General features: G+C 46.6%; 1 protein-coding gene across 4 annotated transcripts in view; it reads right to left on the reverse strand.

Moving 5' to 3' along the window:
* SCNN1A (sodium channel epithelial 1 subunit alpha) overlaps positions 1-11341 on the reverse strand; it is a 43411-nt gene extending 32070 nt beyond the window's left edge. For all 4 annotated transcript variants that reach the window (XR_008316546.1, XM_053297860.1, XM_053297859.1 and 1 more), the window contains exon 1: positions 10949-11341. The gene's annotated coding sequence lies outside the window, so the exon portion shown is untranslated. The remainder of the gene's footprint in view (positions 1-10948) is intronic.
* Positions 11342-12601: the final 1260 nt, after the last annotated feature.

Consider the following 12601-nt stretch of genomic DNA (forward strand, 5'->3'; position numbering starts at 1 on the left):
CTTATAGGCACTGTGCAGCCAGAGACCACAACACCCAGCTCTAAAAAGTATATTAATCCAAAGACAACTCCTCAGTAGTGTATGACCTTACGAGGCACAAGGGGAAGAGTTTTGCGAGTAACCCTCCAGCACCTTTTAAATCAGACTGAAGCCACTCCTAAATATATGCAATTTATTAAGAAATAAGGGTTGCACACAGGATAAGGAAGGGGGTTGGAATAGGGGAAACTGGAAGTAAAGAAAGGCACACAGGAATTCAAAAGAAAATACAAAAAGCATTTCCCACCTTAAGTGGCGCAGTGGGAAATGCTTGACTGACAAGCAGAAGGTTGCCGATTCGAATCCCTGCTGGCACTATAATCAGGCAGCAGCAATATAGGAAGATGCTGAAAGGCATCATCTCACACTGTGCGGGAGGAGGCCATGGTAAACCCCTCCTGTATTCTACCAAAGAAAACCACAGGGCTCTGTGGGTGCCAGGAGTCGAATTGACAGCACACTTTACCTTTAACTGACTAGCACTGAGCTTTACCTTAGTCTGTCTATCAGTAGGCAGGTCCTTGGCTGAGAGAGCTTTAATCTCTACAGCTTCTCCCAGTGGAACCTCCATTTACAAATGAAAAAGGGTGAACACTGGCCAGACCATTGTCCCCTAGCTTTAAAGACATGAGGGAAGGGGGTGAGCTCACACCTGTTCTAGTTCAAAGAGGATTCTAATTTCCTCCCCTCTGGGTGGTGAGATGCAAAGCGGCCCTATCTCCAGTGTCAGATCAGATTAGGGAATTGGTGAAGGAAGGGTCTGTTAGATGTTGTGGAATGGGATGGTGGAGGTCTGCTTGGCTCTCTTTGATGCCCATTATCCCTTGAGGCCCCTTGACGAGGCCAGTCTGGCTAATGGCTTGAGCCGCCTACCCTGGTGTGTGTCAAAATCAAACTTCTCCTAAGGTGCCCCAAACCCTAAGGCCAGCCCTAAATAAGGATGATGAGAATAATAGCATCAGCATAGTATATTGGGCTGAAAAGATTGGTGTAATTTTAAACACGTCTGCCCCTTTCACATGTAAAGTGATGGTGGTGATGGGAGGGGCTTGTTTGACTGTGGAAGTGTGGGGAGTCAAACCCTCACCACATTATTATTATTATTATTACATTTATATCCTGCTCTTCCTCCAAGGAGCCCAGAGCGGTGTGCTACATACTTGAGTTTCTCTTTCACAACAACCCTGCAAAGTAGGTTATGCTGATTGAGAAGTGACTGGCCCAGAGTCACCCAGCTAGTTTCATGGCTGAATGGGGATTTGAACTCGGGTCTCCCCGGTCCTAGTCCAGCACTCTAACCACTACACCACGCTGGCTCTACCTTCCCATCTCTCACTTCAGACTTTTTCCTCCCAGCTAGATTCATGTACTATATCCAAGATGGATTGGCAGAAAAGTGCCTGCCTGTCCATCCTGACTGTCAGTCAGGAGTGGTGGGCTCAGCTGCTCCCCTCACCAACTCACTCCTTTTGGTGTTCAATTTAGACTCCAGCTCCCCTGTTTATAGGGACAGGATAGACCCACAAACTTCATATGTCACTGCACCGTCGCATCCGAGCACAAAAAGCCTCTCCTGCTGTGAGGAGTCTAGGGGCCAGTGGGCATAAACGTAGGGTGTGTGTCTGTGTAGGGGAGATTTGTAGTGGAAAAGTAGGATGCAGGCTGGCAGAAAGGTTATACACTTCCTCCCTCCACTCCAAATCTCCCTCTCCCAAACCTGCTTCCTCCTAGAAGCTGCCGCCGCCTGGATTTTAGTACATGTACTTGAGTGTAACATGTAGTTTGGCTCTAAGACAAAACCAAAGCCAGCTGTAACCATTTGCTCTATTTTCCTTCTACACCACCACTCCATCCTCCAGCCCTACTACCGTAAGATGAGAAAAGCTAATTTTTTCAAAAACCCCATGACAAAAAAATCTCAGACACAAAGCACAGTGTAAATCCAAAGAGGAGTGGCTGGGCAAACAATGTGACATGGTGGGGTGGGGGGAGAAGGAGAGGGAGACAGAGACATTCTGTACCTCAGTGTGCTACATACCATCTTTTCACTGAAGGGAGGGCAAGAGCCTGTGCCTTTTCAAAGGAGAGCAACGGCTACTGGCAGTCTGCTACTCCAGCATCACAGTGGAACCTGGTGCAGGGAATCAAACTCCAAAAATGGGGACACATTCCTGTCATGGGATTAGTGAGTGGGGTAGTGACCATGAGGGACCCACTTAGACAGCTGCCTTCTTTTTCACGGGCCCTGCTGTGCCTTGAAAGAGCAGCTCAATATGCCAAAATTTAGCAGGTAAAGCATTTCCTAGAATGGAGGGAGAGTGATGGGCAAACCAGACTTGCAAATCTCTTCCTGCCCACCTGCTGCTTAAAGGCCCTGGAACAAGGCCAGTAAAATAAAAACACCCCTGGCAGCTCTGTTCAGCCACAGATTTGCAAGGCGTTTAGAATCTGCTGTTCTCCTGAAAAAGCCCAACTCTGTGCCCTCCCATCTTAGCCCCTTTCTCATGTCCACATATATCCTGTCTATCTCCTTCTCCTCCTCCAGTGGGGCATCTTCTGTCCCAGCTGCACACCTCTGTCGACCTCCCCATGCCCTACCTCATAAGACGGTGATTAAAAGCCGAGTTAGAGCTAACAAAGACCAACCTCATACATTTTGCCTTGGATGATGCTTCTATCCAGCTGTTTTTAAAGGGGAAAAAAAAAGAAAGGGTCTTTCTGTTCCCCAAGGGCTGCTCTGCTCCCCAGCAGCTGGGGTCTCTTCTCTAGAAAAGAGATCTCTCCTCTCCTCTTTCTCATAAGACTAGCCCTGCCTTGCTGGCAGCAACCTGATGGTTGGGATTAAACTGGTTCCTTTCCAGATCAGTCTAGCAACTTGTCCTGTTCCAGCCCTCCCTGCCTCTCCCCGCCCATATGAGGGGCTGGGATGAAAGTAAAGTCTTTAGCAGCAGCAGCAGCAAGCAGCAGCAGCAGTAACCGTCTCTGAAGTCAGTGGACAGCAGTGGAAGGAAGAAAAGATCAGGAAATGTGGAAAGGGGAGAGAGAGGTGGCAATAGAGAGAACGAGGCTATAGGCCTGCATGGCAAGGAAACCGGATCAAATTTTGAAAGGGGTTGATATAGTATGTCATTGAATGATAGTGACTGATTTTATATTTTGATTTCTCATTGTACAGCCTATCACTCACTCCTTGTCATATCCTCTTATCTGTCATGCCACTCTTTCTCCTATGTCTAGCTACTCTGACTTGTGTGTGTTTCTGCCCCTTGAAATATGTGCTTGAAGTTTGCTTGTCTGTAGGGAGGTGAACAGGACAATATTTTTGTTCCATTCCAAGCTCAGAACAGAACACAAATGTCTGGAACATCCTGTTGGAACAGCTGGTGCAGAGGCCAGAAGAACACCATTCTGGAGGCCAAAATGGCACTCAGAATACTCAGAATGAGAGCCAGCGTGGTGTAGTGGTTAGAGTGCTGGACTAGGACTGGGGAGACCCGAGTTCAAATCCCCATTCAGCCATGATACTAGCTGGGTGACAGGGCCAGTCACTTCTCCCTCAGCCTAACCTACTTCACAGGGTTGTTGTGAGGAGAAACCTAAGTATGTAGTACACCGCTCTGGGCTCCTTGGAGGAAGAGCAGGATATAAAAGGTAAAAACAAACAAAACACTTGAAATGTTCCGACTTGGAATGGGGCTGTTCTGAGCTCGAAACAGGCCCTTCATTTGAAGGGTGTTCTGTTTCGAGCTTGAAACAGCCTGTTTTGAGTTGGAACATTCTGAGCTTCGAACGTTCTGCACATTCCCACTTCCTAACGTCTAATGACTTAATGTCTGTCATCATTTCTCTAGGTTCACTCTTTTAAAAATCTCATAGTAGTTGTTCCATACCACAGTAAACAATACTAACAGTCCTGCCCATAGACAAGCCACAATACAAGTACATATGTTCCCCACTTCTCTGAGAGGTGAAAAGTTCCAGGGATGAAGCAACACTACTCAGAAGCTGACTTCCTTCGGAGAATACATCACAGGAGAGACTTCTGGTGTCTTTGTAAGATTTTGTTTGTGCACAAATATACAAGTTCAGCATTAGGTGGAGTTTAAATAGCAGAGCACTCCTACAAGCAGCCGCAAGTTACATTGGTTCCCCAGAGAGAAACTCCTGCATCCCAAGGAGTCCTATCCTCAGAGAAGATGGAGTTCTCTCCTCAGCTTCTCCATTCCAGTATCTTCAAAACTCAATGAGGTTGTTCACATGACCTTTGAGAGTGCCGGGGAGGGCGGGAGGGGAGAAGGCAGGAGAGCACCTATATCCCCCACCACAATGGTCTGGTGTGGTCCCAGGCTGCACGGCTCATGCGCCCACAAAACTGGCATTTGGGTGAGCCTGGTGATGTTCTGGAGGCCAGGAAAATGCATCCTAGCCTCCTGGTACCCCACAGTACACCGCGTGATAAGCGTGGGGCATTGAGGGTTCCCACTGTGAGTTGGGTGTTCTAGGTGCCTGGTCGCAGCGTAGGGAGGCTGGCGGCCCGTGTGTGGCCACCACCACAGCCCCCTGGCCCCGCCCCCGTGTCTGACATCAGACACAGGGGCCCGGCTAGCCACACCCCCGCATCTGACATCCGACGCAGGGGACGTGATCTCCCTCCCAAACGGGGTCGTGTGGGCCGGTTTGGAGCCGAAATCGGCCCGCACTGCATTGGCAGCGTGGCCAGAGTGACTCTCCCTGCCTAAACCAATGCAGCGCGGGCCAATCTCTCTCCTAAACAGGGCCACATGGCTCCGTTTGGGAGGGAGATCGACCGGCCGCACTGCATTGGCAGCGAGACCATGAGCAGTTCTCCCTGCCTTTAAGGCAGGGAGAGTCACTCCAGCCACGCGGCCAATGAGGTGCGGGCTGCGCAGCCCTGTTTGGGACCGAAATAATGCCCCCCCTGCATCTGACATCAGATGCAGGGGGTGTCTGGCATCTGATTGGTGGCGGCCCCGGTTCTTTGAACCCATTTGCCCAATGGCGGCTCTTCCCCTAGTGCCCGGCACTGATCCTGTCCCTGCATAGAAGGGTATGCTTGTGCCGGTAAGCACAACTGGGTAGAAGAAGGGCATGCTTGAGTAGCTGTTCTAGCCAGGTAAATGGTTGGATAAAACTCCTGGGTTACCCAGGAGGGCAGCGCCTGGGATCGGCCTCGATCCTAGCGCTTCACACAAGCAGCCCTACCCAGGTAGGTCTGCTCATGGGAACAACTTCTATCTGTTTCTCTCTGTCTCATACCAAGTCTGTATCACTCAGAAGCTGCTTGGCTATTCCAAGTTGCTGCCTTTATTCTTGGCAAATGACTGCCATTTTCGCACAATTTTCTCCTTGCTGGACTCTAAACAGCACTCTTCTCCTGTTAAAGCCCTAAAAAAGATTAGTGCTAGGCCTCTCCTGGATGACAACGTAAATTGTTCCCTATTTCCAACTATTATGGATGTTACTGCCAACTCTGCTGATACTGCAATCGCTCAATCTTCCCTTCCTCCTGCCACGCCAAGAATTATAGAAGCCCCTATTATTCTTTCATCTGATGATGATGCAAGTCTGATTTGCATTCCAACTACTCCAACTCCTCACCTGCAGATTGTCTGCTTCAACTAACATTCCCAACTGCCCTCTGCTGTCAGAACCCCTGGTCACTGATGCCACGTTATGTGAACCCGAGATTAACTCCACCCCCACGTCTACCCAGATTCCAACCGATTGACTTTTGGCTGGGCCAGAACAGATATCGATTTTACTTTGGAACTCTGGTGGCTGGAACAACAAATTTTGTGACTCGGATTTCTCAACTTTTGTCTCCCATTTTGACATATTGATGATCCAGGAAACTTGGTTAACAGAAGATCTTTTCCTCCCTGGTTATACACCTTTTCTACTAGCTGCCAAGACTGAAGGGGGCAGGGGCAGACCGAAGGGTGACCTTGCGGTCCTTGTATCTACATCTCTCCAATGTAAATTGACTTACCTTGGCTCTTTTGACCCATATGCATTAGCTGTTTTACTTACTTCTGGGGATTTTAACTTAGTGCTGATAAATATCTATATTCCACCTTTAGGCTCACACACCCTTGTTAAGGAGGTCTGGCTAAACTTAGAAGCATTCATCTCCCATATCCAGATTTCACAGCATGATTTACATTATGTTTCAATCAATCTTTATTACGGTCATAGACCAGCACAGGTTATAAAACAGTAATACTATACAATAAATGCTATATAAAAGGGAAAAAAATGTTACAGTATTACGGAGAATAAGATTGATATAGCAGATAAGGCTGAGAAGGGAGGAATCTAAAAATTACGAAATGTTTAAAATATGCTATAAAGCACAAACAGAGTAGCTAAAATACATATAAGCTAAAAAGGACACAGTCAGACACTTTGTTTCGGTCGGAGACCAGCGTAAAGTCAGAACAAATATAAAAGAGAAGATAATCAGCATTCTATGGGATCAGTAGCACCCAATAAAATCTAAAAAGTCCTCCTCAGCACAAAATCACGGGAAATACTACTAAAATACTACTAAAATAATTTAAGATAAAAGGGGCAGCATATTCCTGCTTATAGGACTATTACAACTCAAAGCACAGCTCAACTCCCAAAACTGGGAGGGGAAATACAATTCAGGAGCTCTATAAAATATTATCATTAAATTAGCTGCTTTTGAGCTGAAGATACCTGCCCCCACATGCCCACCTGCAACTAGCCAAGATGTGGCCACACACTGCTCTGACATTAAGTCCATCGTTTATTTGCCCATTTTTAAGCTCTTCCGAAAGCGAAGGGCTGCACTGCAAAATTTGGCTACCCGTCTAGTGGTACAGGAATTACTTCCTCCCAGCAGCCTGGCAGTCATCTGAGGTAAATCGAGACCTGGGCATTTGACTGTCAAAGGGTGAATGAGATCCCGGCGCAGGTCTCTATAAAGCAGACATTCCAATAGCACATGGGTAACTGTTTCAACTTGACCCTCACCGCATGGGCAGAGCCTCTCCCCGTAGGGGATCCCTCTATATCGTCCCTCTAAGAGGGCTGAAGGCAGGGCATTGCATCTTGCCAGGGTGAAAACTCTTCTAAGAGGGGGCACCTCCAAGACAGTGAGATAGGGTGCTGGGGCCAAATGATACCTAACTGATTCCTGGCACTGAAAGTCAGGTACCCTTGCCATATCTGTTTGCCTCTCAATATCCTCAATTCTCTGTTTGATGAGCTTCCTAGCTGTCTCCAAACTTTGCGTAAGCAGGGCAGACTGATCAAGGCCCAAAGAAGTCATCTTTTGGTTCAGTTAGCACTTCCAGATTGACTGATAAGAGTCTGCTAATACTAAGCGGCTCAGCCCTATCTCAGAGGAAAGGACTCTCAGCCAATAAAACAGCGCCATTTGCCAACATCTGGCCTCAACTCTGACGAGGCCCACCTCCAATCTGAGCCTCGCATTGGAGGTACATTTGGGGGTTTGAAATAATGCTCTCAGGAACTTAGACTGCACCACTTCTAAGGGGGACAGATCTGAGTAAGGACCCAGTTGAGCACCGTACAGTAACTGTGCCAATGATTTCGCCTGAAAAAGTTTTAAGGCTGCGGGGATAAGATGCCCACCCCTGGATCTGTAGAACCGCAAAATAGCTCGGGTGCTGTTTTGGGCAGCCTGGGCCACGTGCAAAGCATGGGCCTGTCTTGAACCTGATGAGTGAACAGCTACCCCCAAATATACAAAGTTTTGGACCTGCTCTATTTACATTATGTAGTGGTGGGAGATTTCAATGCTCATATTGGTCTGGATGACAGGGCTCTTTATGCCAAATTCCATTGTTACCCTCCAACTGTGGAACCTCCATTCCCTTTACTCGTTAGGTGTTCCTAACGAGATTTGTTCCTTCTCAATGGAGTGGTCCCCACTGATTTCCCCGCAGAGTTTACACACTGGGTGGGAGCTGGACCTTCCCTAATTGACTACGTGGCTATTTCTCGTGGCCTGGCCTCAGTTGTTAGGAACTTTCAAGTTGTTAATCGACCAGAGCGCGATCACTTCCCCCTGGTTCTGAATATTGGTTGTAAAGGTCTTGTTAGGTTAGACTGCAGACAAGCTCTCTGCAGGAATGATGGACCTATACTCCAGCGAGCGAGATGGTCCCCTTTCCTGCTTAACCAAGTCAATTTGCTCCTAAATTCTCATGATGCCATCTCCTTGCGAGATGCTCTAACTGGGAGTGGATTGCAGACTTCCTCTCCATCTATCTTAGATCTTTATGACAGTCTAATTGGTCTTCTTTCACCTGTGCTCATCAATTCTTGCCCTCCAGCTAGTCAGCGCTATAGAGCCCCCTCCCGCTCATGGTTCGATTCCGAGCGCTGTGCAACCAAGAGGGCCCTCATTCAGGCCTTTAAATCCCATGCTGAAGGTGCCTCTGTACTTAGCTCGCAGGATTTACTTAATTTGAGGCATCAATATAAGAAACTGTTGAAATTCAAGAAATTCCAGAAGAAAATTCACTAAAGAAAAATGGTCTGAACTAATTGATGCGGCTATATCGAGGAATCAATCAAGGTGCTAGCGACTGATCTCTTCATCTCATGTGAGAGTTCCCTCCTTGCCGACCTTTATTGTACCCGCAGAGTTATGGGAGCTTCATTTCCATAAACTCTACAGTCAAATCGATCCTACAGAAGCTAAGTTAGAACTAAATATTTCTGACCTTTTCCATTGGAACCGAGTGACATGCTCAGAAATTGAGGCCCTTGTCAAACAAACTAAACCCGGTAAACAAACTAAACCCGGTAAAGCTCCCGGGATCGACCTCATCATTATTGAGATTATACGCTCTAACTTAGATTGGTGGGCCCCTGTTCTTGCTTCACTATTTTCATTTATCGATAATATTGCCAAAATTCCTCAGGATTGGGGGGTTGCTTTAATTATTCCTATTTACAAAAAAGGCAGCAGGCAAGATCCCGCAAATTACCGCCCAATTAGCCTTCTGAGCATTATTTCCAAATTATATGCGAAACATCTTCTGATAAAATTGGTCGACTGGATTGATGCCTATAACATCCTGGCCCCCGAACAAGCTGGATTTCGTGAAGGCCGATCGACCATTGAGCAAGCTTTTATACTTCAACACCTGGTTGAGAAATACACTTGCAAACCTGGTTCTGCCCTCTATGTGGCATTTATTGATTTAAAATCTGCTTTTGATACCACCTCTAGGGGCTGCCTTTGGGTAAAGCTGAGGGATTTATCTATAGATAAGCATCTCCTATTATTAATCTATAAGCTACATGAAAATACATCCCTAAGTGTCCGTTGCAGTGCACGGGGTCATCTATCTGCTGAAATTCCCACACATAGAGGAGTCAGACAGGGGTGCATTTTAGCCCCTGTCTTGTTTAACATCTATATTAGTTCTATAGTAATCCATATGAATGCTCCTTCTATCCACCCGCCCAAACTGGCACATAAACATATATCAATTTTGCTGTATGCCGATGACATGGTTCTCCTGTCTTTGACTCCAATCGGCCTAAGGCGGGCACTTGCATCTCTCAGCTCTTTTTGTGCAGAAGAGGCTATTGAGGTAAATTACCAGAAAACTAAAGTACCGGTATTTGCCAAATGCCCTAAGCCCCACGTATGGAAAATAAATGGTCAATTAATTGAACAAGTTAAAATATTTAAATATCTTGGTATAGTTTTCCATGCTTCGGGAGGTCGCCAGGCCCATCTGAACTATGTTGTGCAGAACGCCCAGCAATCGGCCAACTCAATTAGATCTTTTTATTTTACGAAGGGCGCTGCATATATTCCTGCTGCCATTAAACTCTTTGCAGCTACAGCACACCCACAGCTTATGTATGGTGCCCAATTGGGCCCTTTTTGCAACTTTTCACCTTTGGAGGCAATACAGACAAAATTTCTCAGATCCCAAATAGTGTTGCAAATGCCGCTATTAGAAGAGAGGCAGGCCTTTATACTCTGGAATTGGTTTATTGGAAATGTGTTTTCCTATTCTGGTTAAAATTGAAGTTCTTACAGGTGGGATTAGCCCCTCTCACCATGATTGATTCCTTTAATTCGAAATGGAAACGGACCCTTAAGATAAAATCTCAACTTTACGGGATCCCACTTGAAGAACTTGCTAGGTTGGGCTTTACCACTGCTATGAAGGTCATTAAACAGCGAATAATCGATACTGACCTACAGGTTGAAGCCTCTAAAATACCTAGAGGTTTGTATATAGGCAACCAGCTTTTCAATCTCGTGCCCGCTGATTACCTAAGTAATATAACATTTCCTAAATTTAGGCGTGCCTTGACTCTCGCACGTCTTAATGCTCTTCCAACAGCTGTTCTTAAGGGAAGGTTCAAGGGGACTCCTTACTCTTCATGCCTTTGCCCTTGTGGCTCAGGTGCTATTTAGTCTACTGCACATTTTATTCTCTATTGTGACCTCTACAGGGATGTTCATTTAAATTTTATTTCACCCTGGCTGAAGTCTTTTCCTGGCCGTTCGGATGACTTTTATCTTGATTTACTATTGTCTAAATTTGACATTATGATCACTAATTCCGTGGCCAAGTTTTGTTATATTGCATGCAAGTTGCGTATCGCCATTTTATGTTGTCTTTTTCTTTTCTCTTTCTGTTCTGGTCGTTGATTGAAATAAAAGCTGACTGACTTCTTTTTTCACTCATACATCAGTCTTCTTCCACTGTGGTCTCAACCATTTGCTCATCTTAGGCAATGTCAACTGGCCTCTTTGTTAGGCAGATCATATCAGCCAATGATCTGCCTAACAAAAGTGTAGGGCAACTAGCATTCATAATCTTACCATCCCAAACCAGCATATTTACTTGTATTCACTCACAATGTTGTTGCACAGTCAGCCGGGGAAATGTCCTTCTTTTCAAAGCCTTTTTGAGGCTTCTGTGAATCCGGTGCCCTTCCCAGAATAAAAGAAGCCCTGTCTACTTCTCCCACCTTCAATAAGTATTGCAAAGCAGGAGTGGGTAACCGAGGGACCTTTATGTAATGTCATGTAGTGATGACATAACCTCACTTAGAGTTGCCACCAATCTGGATTCATTTTGGATCAGAAATGAACTGCAGAATTCCTGGAGTCTTATGTATAACTAGCTGATCTCTTCCCCCCTTATGCCCCAGTCTCTGCTTCCGGACCCAGCCACCTCTCTTCCCCTCTGCCACTTCTGCCCCCCTTTTCTTTTTCCCCTCCTGGGCCTTGCCTCCACGGCCGGGCCGGGGCTGCCACCTCTGGCCTCCACGGCTGGGCTGCCACCGCGGCAACCAATCCTCCTGGGTGCGTCTCAGCCAATCAGGTGCATCCGCCGCCCAGCCAATCAGCTGGGCTCTGGGATGCACATTCCAAGGCACACCCAGGAGAATTAATATAACAGATGAATTTCAGTACGGCAGACTCTTTAAATTCAATGGATTCTTTTGGACAGCAGTGCCATAATAGACGTCACAATAAGTCTATGACCACTGTAACACTGATGAGCTTAACTTTATTTTTCTTTTCTGAAAAACCAGCTATGGGGAAGTCATAGATTCAGAGCAGGACTGTGGAGATGGGCTTTACCTTTCCCCTCCATCATGGTCCTGGTCTGAATTGTGGCAGCTATTTCTGAAAGAAAAGTTAAGTCAGTGCTAATGATGGGCTGAATGTGACAACTAGTTTGACCCTCACGTATTGAGGCTGTTCTCACGCGCAGCCTAACCTGGGCTAGGGACACCCAGCCTGGGTTAGGCAATGTGTGAGAATTGCCAGGATTGGGCCTGATTCCTGGAGGCCAGCACCGCCTAGCCCAGCTTTTAAGCCCAGCTGTTAGCTGAGGTTAAGGGAGTAAGCACTCTCTTACCCTCATCCTGGCCACACATAGAGATGAGCATCTAGAGCGCCTGTCTCTTGCATTGGAATCCCCTAATGCAATGCATGTGTCATGTACTGCATTGAGGCCTTTATGGAGGCCGGGACAACAAGTCCAAGGCTTTGGATCAACCCACCCAGCTCCACGCTGCATGGAGCAGGGCTGATTGTGTGGGAGCACAGAGCGCGCTCCCATTGAGAAAGAAGGATCTTCTGCCTGGGTGGGGAAGGTTTGGGAAGGGCATCATATGTCCCCATGAGCAGATGTTTTGTCCAAACTAGGAGTATATAGGATTCCAGAAGTAGAGCAAACATCTGAACAATGAACTGTTCAAACAAATATGTTTTCTGTTTTGGAGGTGTGGATTTGTTGTTTTAAAGAAACAAAGTGGGGGAGAGAGTGGAATTAGCTACATCTGCCCCCCTGCCCCCATCTTCTTCAGGTCACCATACAAACCATATGGGGGAGGAAAATATTCGGTTTTTGCTTCTTTGGAGGCCAAAGTAGACCTTTTTGAACCAAAACCTGAATATTTTCCTCCCACATTTTTATTTGTTCAAACAAACCTTCCTGGTCACCTGAACTACCACAGTTATGCTGTATTTGTTTGCCACATCTGTTCAGTACTGACA

The sequence above is a fragment of the Hemicordylus capensis genome, chromosome 2 (genome assembly GCF_027244095.1).
Source record: "Hemicordylus capensis ecotype Gifberg chromosome 2, rHemCap1.1.pri, whole genome shotgun sequence".
Taxonomy (NCBI): Eukaryota; Metazoa; Chordata; class Lepidosauria; order Squamata; family Cordylidae; genus Hemicordylus; species Hemicordylus capensis.